The sequence below is a fragment of the Saccopteryx leptura genome, chromosome 11 (assembly GCF_036850995.1).
Source record: "Saccopteryx leptura isolate mSacLep1 chromosome 11, mSacLep1_pri_phased_curated, whole genome shotgun sequence".
In the NCBI taxonomy this organism is placed as follows: domain Eukaryota; kingdom Metazoa; phylum Chordata; class Mammalia; order Chiroptera; family Emballonuridae; genus Saccopteryx; species Saccopteryx leptura.
Genome location: NC_089513.1, coordinates 71,302,172 through 71,312,284, shown reverse-complemented (window position 1 = coordinate 71,312,284; position 10,113 = coordinate 71,302,172). Strand labels below are relative to the sequence as shown.

The window sequence follows — 10,113 nt, the reverse complement described above, 5'->3', positions numbered from 1 at the left end:
ACCAATCCAGCTTGAAAATGGGCAAAAGTCATGACTAAGTAATTCATAGAATAAAGAATTTCTTGCTCTGGCTGCTCCTAGGCTCCCGGCTCACCGCCATCTCGAATTGGGGCTTCATTGTTCACGCTGGGTCGGCGGGTTTTGTGTAATTGCTGGCGAAGAAGGAGGCGTAGTAACCTCTGGTCAGCCGAGAAACCCCGCTATTCTGCAGCTAGAGCCGCTCAAACGTCCCGTCCCGGGACGTAGTAAAAGGTAGGGAGTTGGACCTAAAGGTGCTGCAGCGACAGCAGCAGCCATGAAAGATGAGATGCCCAAGGCTATATGTTGGTAACCTATCCAGAGATATGACAGAAGCTCTGATTCTCCAGCTCTTTAGCCAGATTGGACCTTGTAAAAACTGCAAAATGATTATGGATACAGCTGGAAATGATCCATATTGTTTTGTGGAGTTTTATGAGCATCGTCATGCAGCTGCAGCATTAGCTGCTATGAATGGGCGGAAGAAAATGGGTAAGGAAGTCAAAGTGAATTGGGCAACAACCCCCAGCTGTCAAAAGATACAAGCAGTAGTACCGTTGTCAGCACACAGCGTTCACAAGATCATTTCCATGTCATTGTTGGTGATCTCAGTCCAGAAATTACAACTGAAGATATAAAAGCTGCATTTGCACCATTTGGAAGAATATCAGATGCCCAAGTGGCAAAAGACATGGCAACAGGAAAATCTAAGGGATATGGCTTTGTCTCCTTTTTCAACAAATGGGATGTGGAAAACGCCATTCAGCAGATGGGTGGCCAGTGGCTTGGTGGAAGACAAATAAGAACTAACTGGGCAACCCGAAAGCCTCCAGATCCAAAGAGTACATATGAGTCAAACACCAAACAGCTGTCATATGATGAGGTTGTAAATCAGTTCAGTCCTAGTAACTGTACCGGGTACTGTGGAGGCGCCACTTCTGGGCTAACAGAACAACTTATGCGTCAAACTTTTTTGCCATTTGGACAAATAATGGAAATTCGAGTCTTTCCAGATAAAGGATATTCATTTGTTCGATTCAACTCCCACAAAAGTGCAGCACATGCAATTGTTTCTGTTAATGGAACTACCATTGAAGGTCATGTTGTGAAATGCTATTGGGACAAAGAAATTCTTGATATGATAAATCCCGTACAACAGTCAGACACAGTCTTCTGCACCATGGATGGGACCAAATTACGGAGTGCAGCCACCTCCAGGACAGAATGGCAGCATGTTGCCTAATCAGCCTGCAGGGTATCGAGTGGCAGGGTATGAAACTCAATGAAAAAGGGTATCGAGTGGCAGGGTATGAAACTCAATGAAAAAGGACTCCAGAACCTAAAGCCAGTGGCTTTGAGGCTACAGGGAGTATAGTAAAGCCGTTATTTACTTAAAGATTTATCAAATCAGTCAGTGCATATGTCAGATACAATATTTATTTAAAAGGTTCGTTTTTTAATCATGAAATTACTTACCATCCATATTGTTTTAAAAAGAAACAAGATGCTGGATGTCTGCCAATTTTTGCCTTCATTACCTTTTTTAATAAAGTTTCTCAAATCCTTGTTTCAAATACAAATGCAGGGATTGCTGCCACTTTTTTTAAATTAAGAGGCAGAAAATTGCACAATGTTGAACTTTTTTCCACTAAAGTAGTGCAGTTCTATTTTAGTTTGCATTCATGATACCATTTAAAACATGTAATATGAAGATGTTTTTAAAAAATGAAAAACCAAAACTGTGCAGAGTCTGGAAGTTACTTAACCTCACTATTCAACAATTTCCTTACCTTTAAAGTGAAGCAAATAGTAATAGACTTTGTCTCTAAAGGCTTGTGAGGATTGAGGGAGATTTTATATATGTATATATGGTACTTAGAAAAATAGTAACAAAGAGATGCTCAGTAATTATAAGCTATTATTTACACTTCCCTAAAGTTTTCCATAGTGAAGAAGGGTTTTAAAGTAAATAAAACTGACTATGAACATAGGGTTGAAACTGTGAAAATATATTGAAGTTAAAATAACTTGAGCATTTTATATGAAATATGTTGAAAATAACTATTCTACTAATTTTATATAAATCCACATAGGAATATTTATGAAACAAAAGAACTTTACAAACTAACGATAAATGAAGACTGTTATAATACACAAATGGCCTCAACACATCATTTATCCAATATTTACTGAGTGTATATATAAATATATATTGTGCCAAAGCCGTATGCTGGCTACTAGAGATACGAAGAAGATAACTGAGTCTCTGACTTCCATTGAGTAGCTCCCAGCAAATGGCGGAGAGAGGCACAAACAGATGACTTATGAAGTATTTATTTTCGGTATAATTTTTTATTCATGAGCATATTTTTGTTTTTGATTTAGCAAATGAACAAAAACATTTTTTTAGTTTTTATGAAAGAAATCCATTTTGCAGTGGGGGAAAGGCTAACTGTAATTTTCTCACTGACCAGCAGAGGGTGATAGAACACAGAATGACAGCTTAATGCCTTTTATGGACTGTTTTAGTTTTCTATAAACATAATTTACTCAACTAATACTTTCCCCCAATTCATTACATATTTATTTATTGAATAGACAGAGTATATAGATCCATTCTAATAAAATACATTCATGATTTATAAAAATAAAAAATAACAATTTTCATTTATTACTTTATTATTCCATTTTACATTTTTCCCCTTATGTCCTACAATATCATGAAAGCTATCAACCAAAGAAATATATTGCATCATAATTGTTTTTTAATCATGAGTGTTCCAAACATCATTTATTTGTTTTACCAGTATCTTTCAAGAGTAGTCAAATTAATGAAACTCAGTGTAATGGGTGCACCAAGCCAGCTGTAACTATTGACAGAAAATAATGATAGAGGGAGACTGAGTGACAGGGGTGGAGGGATTGGGGACAAAGGGGGGGAAGAGAAAACTCACAGACATGGACCACAGTGGTGCTTGCCGGGTGGCGGTGGGGGGGTAATGGGGGCTGGAAGAGGTTATAGGCGGGATAAATGGTGATGGATGGAGATGTGACGGGGTGAACAGATGATGCACTATAGAATTGAGCACCTGAAACCTGTACAGTTCTGTTCACCATGTCACCCCCATAAATTCAATAAAGAGGAAAACAGAAATGATAGACTAGATTATCTGTGAGCCACATCGTTACTGTGAACGGAGATAGAACTCAGTCGGTAGTTGGCGCCATCCTCCAGCTGGCTGCAGTTCTCAACTGAGTCCCAGGTAAAGGGAGTATCTTCTTCAGGATACAAGATCAGAAAATGAAACTACTTTGGGATAATTTGAGACTTTCTCAGTTCAGTGTATGGCACACATTTGTAATAATAGGTCTATTTTTACACATCTCATAAATCAGAACAAGCAAAATCATAACAACTAGCAAACAAATTAACATTTTGATAATGTGACCATAATTTCATGTGATAAAACTTTGGGGATTCCACTTATTAAGAGGTTTGACTATATCTTCTTTTACTATTAAACCTCTACTTCTATTGGGTCTCAAAAAAGCATACATTGTTTGCCCTGGCCAGTTGGCTCAGCGGTAGAGTGTCAGCCCAGCATGTGGGAAGTCCTAGGTTCAATTCCTGGTCAGGGCACACAGGAGAAGCGCCCATCTGCTTCTCTACCCTTCCACCTCTCCTTCCTTTCTGTCTCTCTCTTGCCCTTCCGCAGCCAAGACTCCGCTGGAGCAAAGTTGGCCCAGGTGCTGAGGATGGCTCCATGGCCTCTGCCTCAGGCACTAGAATGGCTCTGGTTGTGACAGAGCAACACCCCAGATAAGCAGAGCATCGCCCCCTGTGGGCATGCCAGGTGGATCCTGGTTGGGCACATGAGAGAGTCTGACTGCCTCCCGCTTCTAACTTAGGAAAAATACCCCCTTAAAAAAGCATACACTGTTTATTGACAGTGAGCCACATTCATTTATGTTTTGCACATTACTATCTAAATGGTTTTTTTAATATTGTTTATTGATTTTAGTGAGAGGCAAAGAGAGAGAGAAACAGGCACATTGATCTGTTCCTGTATGTGCCCTATGTCCTCACATGGCCTTCTTATAAGGACACCAGTCATTGGATTGAGGTCCCATCAGCTTGAGCTTGGGATCATAGACATGACTCCATGGTCTCTGACTTGAAGCCCAAGGTCGCTGGCTTGAGCAAGGGGTCACTGGATCTGCTGGAGCACCCCACACCCCCATTAAGGCACATATGAGAAGCAATCAAAGAACTAAAAGTGACGCAACTATGAGTTGATGCTTCTCATCTCTCTGTCCCTTCCTCTCTGTCTGTCTCTCTTTCCAAAAAAAAAAAAAAAATCGTTTCTTCATGCCTCAGCCTACTTGGTCTTAGTTGTTACTCATCAGTTTGAGTTAGTGACTGCTTTACCTCTTCACTCGTCCCCCACACTTCACCTCGGAAGGTGGGGGTCATTGGGATTTCAGCTGCAAGTGAGTCAGAAAGAGTCCCGTTTTAACATCCTGTTAAAAATACCAAAATATCATGTCTTTCCATTACTATTAGGATTGAATTCTGACTCTGTACTGTGTTCTATGGAGCGCTGCATGACGTGGCCCCTGGCCAGCTCCCCAGCCTCGTCTCAGGCCGCTGTCTCCCGGGCTCAGCCACACGGGGCTTCCAGGTCCTCAGACTCTCCCAGCTGTTCCTCCCTCGGAGCACGCCGTACATGCCTAGAATGTTCCTTCTCCTACCACTCTGTCTTCTCATTTTTCAGGTCTCAGTTTAAAAATTACCTCCTAACAAAGGACATTCCTTATGTAGCTCCTCATCGCCTCTCCGTTATTCTCGCTCATATATACTATTTTACTTTACAGAATATTTTAGGTCAACATTTTTTATTTTTCAATTTTTTAAAATTGAATTTATTGGGGTGACATTGGTCCACAGAAGCATACAGGTTTCAAGCCTACAATTCAGCAAAACATCTGCCCATCACATTGTGCACCCATAGATTTTTTGCTTAATGCCTTCACCTTTTTTTTCACCCATCCCCCCAAACCCCCTCCCAGTCTGTTCTCTGTATCTATGCTTCTGTTTCTATTTTGTTTGTTAAATTATTTTGTTCATTGGATTCCAGAAATAAATGAGGTCATATGGTGTTTGTCTTTCTCTGACTGGCTTATTTCACTTAGCATAATACTCTCAGATCCATCTGAGCTGTCGCACAGGTAAGATTTCCTTTTTTTCTTTACAGCTGAGTAGTATTCCACTGTGTAAATATACCACAGCTTTTTTATCCACTCATCTACTGATGGGCACTTGGGCTGCTTCCAGATCTTGGCTGTTGTAAATCACCCTGAAGTGAACATAGGGGTGCATGTATTCTTTCAAATTAATGTTTCATGTTTCTTCAGACAAATTCCCAGAAGTGGGATCACTGGGTGCAAAGGCAGTTCCATTTTTAATTTTTTGAGGAAAGTCCATACTGTTTTCCCTTTACAGCATTTATCACAAGTTATGTAATTGTGGTTTACTAGTTTGTGGTCACACAGTTAGAGACTACTTAACTATTTCCCAAAGCATTTCTCTTTTCCTCTGGATATAAAATTGGACTACATTTCCCAGCCTTCCTTGCAATTAGGTGCAGCCATGTAACTCAATTCTAGCAAACGGAATGTAAGCGAAAAGACCACTTCCAGGCATAAAGCCTTCCAAGTCTGACTCCATTACAGTTGTGAACCTCATTTATGAAACTCTAATGTTAGGGTTCTGCCACTTACTGATTGTGTAACCTTAAGAGAATTGCTCAATCTCTCTGTGCCTCAGTTTCTTCATCTGTAAAATGGAAGAATAATATCTACTTCATTGAATGGTGAGGTTTAAATAAATGAATGCATGAAAGTTCTTAGCCTAGAACAATGCCTAGTACATAGTAAGTGCTCAGTAAATGCTGTTATTATTACTATCATCATAGAGTAACAGTAATAATATCAGCAAATCTATGGAATAGCCGGAAATACAGACTTATAAATATATGGAATAAGATAAATACAGATGTGCAAGGTTTAAATTGATAAGGTAAAGGAAAAACATTTTTCACATATAGAAGAATTTTTTAAATCATAACCAATAAACGTGTATTAGGATTAACAGGGCTTGACTACATGAGAGGAAAGAAGTATCAGAGAAATTCAAAGTCTTAGAAAACCTCTGCCAGTTGCAGACCAATCAGAAACGTAAATAAAGGAATTCTGAAAATACAGCACAGCCATTCAGATTTAATTAACAATAAAAAATCAGTTTGTATACAACTTCTCGGGAACACGTCCACAGCGTAAGTTAAAGCACATCCGTATTGGCGAATGCAGATGCCACGCTAATCAGCAAAGACAGACGTGTGCCCTTTCCTCCTGCCCCGCCCCCTCTCCACCGCATACGCGCTACAGCCCCTGTGCTGACAGCTTCTGAAGGGGAGCGGCACTGTCGCCCTTGCTCCAGCGCAGGCTTAGCATATCAGTGGCCCAAAAAAAGGTTTCCACAAATGAAGGTGCTTGATTAACCAAAATATGTATTAAGAAGTCAAGTCTGCTCTTAAAAAAGGGGGGGGCATAATGGAAACAAGTCACTGGGTAATTTTGATAAAACTTACTTTAAAATCAGTTGTTTGTGCCTTTCCCACAGTTTCCTTTCCTACATATCACTGGAGGGAAATTTTTTCTTTTATTTTTTATATCCCACATTATTATTCTGGTTTTTTGCTTCATAGTAAAACCATCAGTGTGAGATCTTGCTACACTTTCCTTTGGCCAAACTGACTTGCCAGGTGGGTGGCAGTCTTCTTGTTCCCACAAAGGAACCTCCTATGTTTTATTTATTTTTCATTATTTATTCATTTTAGAGAGGAGAGAGAAAGAAAGGGGGGAGGAGCTGGAAACATCAACTCTCATATGTGCCTTGACCAGACAAGTGCAGGGTTTTGAACCAGTGACCTCAGCGTTCCAGGTCCACGCTTTATCCACTGCGCCACCACAGGGCAGGCAGGAACCTCTGGTGTTTTAGCTAGTATTTTGAAGTGCGCCAAAGAAAGGAAGTGAGATTGGTGTCTCAACATACCTTAAGTCCTTAAGTCTGGGCCCTCCTCTCTCTCAAAAAACAAAAAGCTTTTTTATAAAGATAGCTCTTAAGGTTTTAAATGAGTAAAGTTAAACATAGCATTCAAAATGTCAGAGTAAATAGGCCTACTGCATATTCCAACTATAATTCTTTTCATATTGAAAATAAACACCACAGATATGGAGGAAGGTACTGCTTTGAACATTTTGTGTTAGAAATGGACTCACTTTTTCATAACTGATCTCCCGTCTCCACCTATGCAGAAAGTACTTTGGTTTGGTTTGAATTTTTTCTTTTCTTTTTGCTTTCTTCTATTCTTTCTTTTTTAATTAAATTTCTGGTTTGAATTTTTAAAGATTTTCTGAGCTTTCTTTGAGAACATCAGTAATTTCTAACAACTGTTAAACCCTTAAAAATGTTTTTGATCTTAACCAATTCTACTGAAACCTGAATATTCCTTTTTAGAAAGATTGTATAAATGAAAATTACTTTTTCCAACTGGGAAATTATATTTGATTGCATTAGTCATGATAATGACAGAAATTGTCTATACACTTATTATTTGAAATATATTAACCACCTCAGATTTAATCTAGAAAGCCCCTTAGTTTAAGTGTTCAAAGAACAAGTAAGCTAAAAGCTGAAATTGAGTCCATCCATGGATGGGCACTTCTTGTTATCGTTAATGATAAAGATCTTGTGTGCTATTTTAAGAATCTCCTTGGTTATATATTTGAATGCAGCAAAAAATCTATATACCTCAGACACTGGACTGACCAGGAAGGTCAGGTTAAGGTTACTAGAGGCATTTCTCCAATTCAGCAGTGTGAGAACATAAATATACTTAAATAATGAAACAACACTGAATACAAATACCCTGGACACTCATTGTCACAGTGCAGAAGTCAAGATGTCCCCCAGTGCAGCTCACATTTTCACTTTCAAAATGAATCGCATATGTGTATTTCCAGAATACAGTGTAAATTGACTTCTTCCTTTCAAGAGCATATTTTCTGTATCAACTTCAATCTGTTTCTCCTCCTGCACCCCCTAAATTTGCTTGAAGTGCCACCATCCTCTCTGTCTTGAAGATTTATAAAATCGAAAATGTTTTTTACTTCCTCCCCGTATTCCATCACCACACGCAATAGCTTCCCAGAGTTTTGATTTGGAACCCCCTGACCTGTGGTCTGCACGGCTGTACTATCCAGCCTTCTAACTGGCCCTTCCATAGCCTCTTTCCAGCCTAATGTATCTTAAAGACCTCTGTTGGATTATCGTTCCTAATGAACAGCTCTGGTTTTTCATTCCCTTGTTCAAATGCTTCGCAACCTACAAAACAAAGTCTTGTCTACCCAGCCTAGCACTTAAGACCAGGTTCTGGCCACAATCGGTTTCTAACCTTGTTTTCTGCTACTCTGTTATAGCAATTTTTCCCTTTGTTTCAACCCAGACTCTTCTCCTCCCCGGCTTTCTGCTGTCTCGCCTCTGTGCCTGGGCTCCGGTCGGAAATGGTTTATGCTTCCTTCTCTGCATGTGCAGATGCTCCGCTTCCTCCAGGGCTCAAGGTCCAGCTCAACGCCACATCCTCCCCCAGCCTTCTCTGAATTTCTCATCTGGAAGTAATTGCTTCCTCCTCTGAAATACTATGGTGGTTTTGTAAATGCCTCTTTCTCAACTCTCTTCTGTTTTACTTTCCTTATTCTCCGCTTGAGAAGATCCAGCTCTTACTTGCTTTTGTATAATTGATTGCTTGCATACTGGCCAACTAAGTAAGTAATAGTTGAAATAAATATGTATATGTCCAATAAATAAGAGGCATTCAAGGCAAAGAAGAGTTTTATGTAAAATAAGACATGATCTAATACATAGAAAAATACTGACCTGAGCCCTGGCCTGTTAGCTCAGTCAGTTAGAGCATCACCTCGAAATGCAAGGGTTGCAGGTTCAGGCCCCAGCCAGGGCATGTATGGGAAGCAACAGGTGAATGCACAACTAAGTGGAACAACAGATAAACACTTCTCTCTCTTTCTCTCTCCCTTCCTCTCTCTGTCTCTCTAAAAATCAATCACTTAAAAAAATTAAACAAAAAAAGAAAAATACTGACTTGATACTATAACCAGACACCAGTAAACAAGAAGCCACAGAATACTGAAAGAGGAATGTGTATTTATACCTAGCTGACAATAGAAAAGAATCTTTTCTAAGAAACAGCTCCTCAAAATATTTATTCTGATATATTCTAACGCAGAACTAATGGGTAGCTTTTTGTTTCTCTTTTCTACGGGAAGTTTTAAATGGACAAACATGCCTAATCCTTTCACTTCTACTTTCTTTATTAGTTTTTTTTTTTTTTCTTTGTTTTTTTGTGTTTTTTTTTTTTTTCATTTTTCTGAAGCTGGAAACAGGGAGAGACAGTCAGACAGACTCCCGCATGCGCCCGACTGGGATCCACCCGGCACGCCCACCAGGGGCGGTGCTCTGCCCCCCAGGGGGCGATGCTCTGCCCATCCTGGGCGTCGCCATATTGCGACCAGAGCCACTCTAGCGCCTGAGGCAGAGGCCACAGAGCCATGCCCAGCGCCCGGGCCATCTTTGCTCCAATGGAGCCTTGGCTGCGGGAGGGGAAGAGAGAGACAGAGAGGAAAGCGCGGCGGAGGGGTGGAGAAGCAAATGGGCGCTTCTCCTATGTGCCCTGGCCGGGAATCGAACCCTGGTCCTCCGCACGCTAGGCCGACGCTCTACTGCTGAGCCAACCGGCCAGGGCATTAGTTTTTTTTTAATTTAAATTTATTGATTTTAGAGACAGAAGAAAGAGGAGGCGCGAGAGGAAAGCATTGATTTTTGTTGTTCCGCTTCTCTATGCTTTCATTGGTTGATTCCTGTATGTGCCCTGACCAGGGAGCAGACCAGCCACCTTGGCATACCAGGAGGACGCCTAACCAACTAACTGAGCCACCTAGTCAGGGGCAACTGTCGTT

The 10,113-nt window shown here is 40.4% G+C and overlaps 1 pseudogene; it reads left to right on the top strand.

Annotated features, from left to right (window-relative positions):
* The first annotated feature begins 426 nt into the window (after nt 1-426).
* Nucleotides 427-1,304, top strand: LOC136383113 (cytotoxic granule associated RNA binding protein TIA1 pseudogene; annotated as a pseudogene).
* Nucleotides 1,305-10,113: the final 8,809 nt, after the last annotated feature.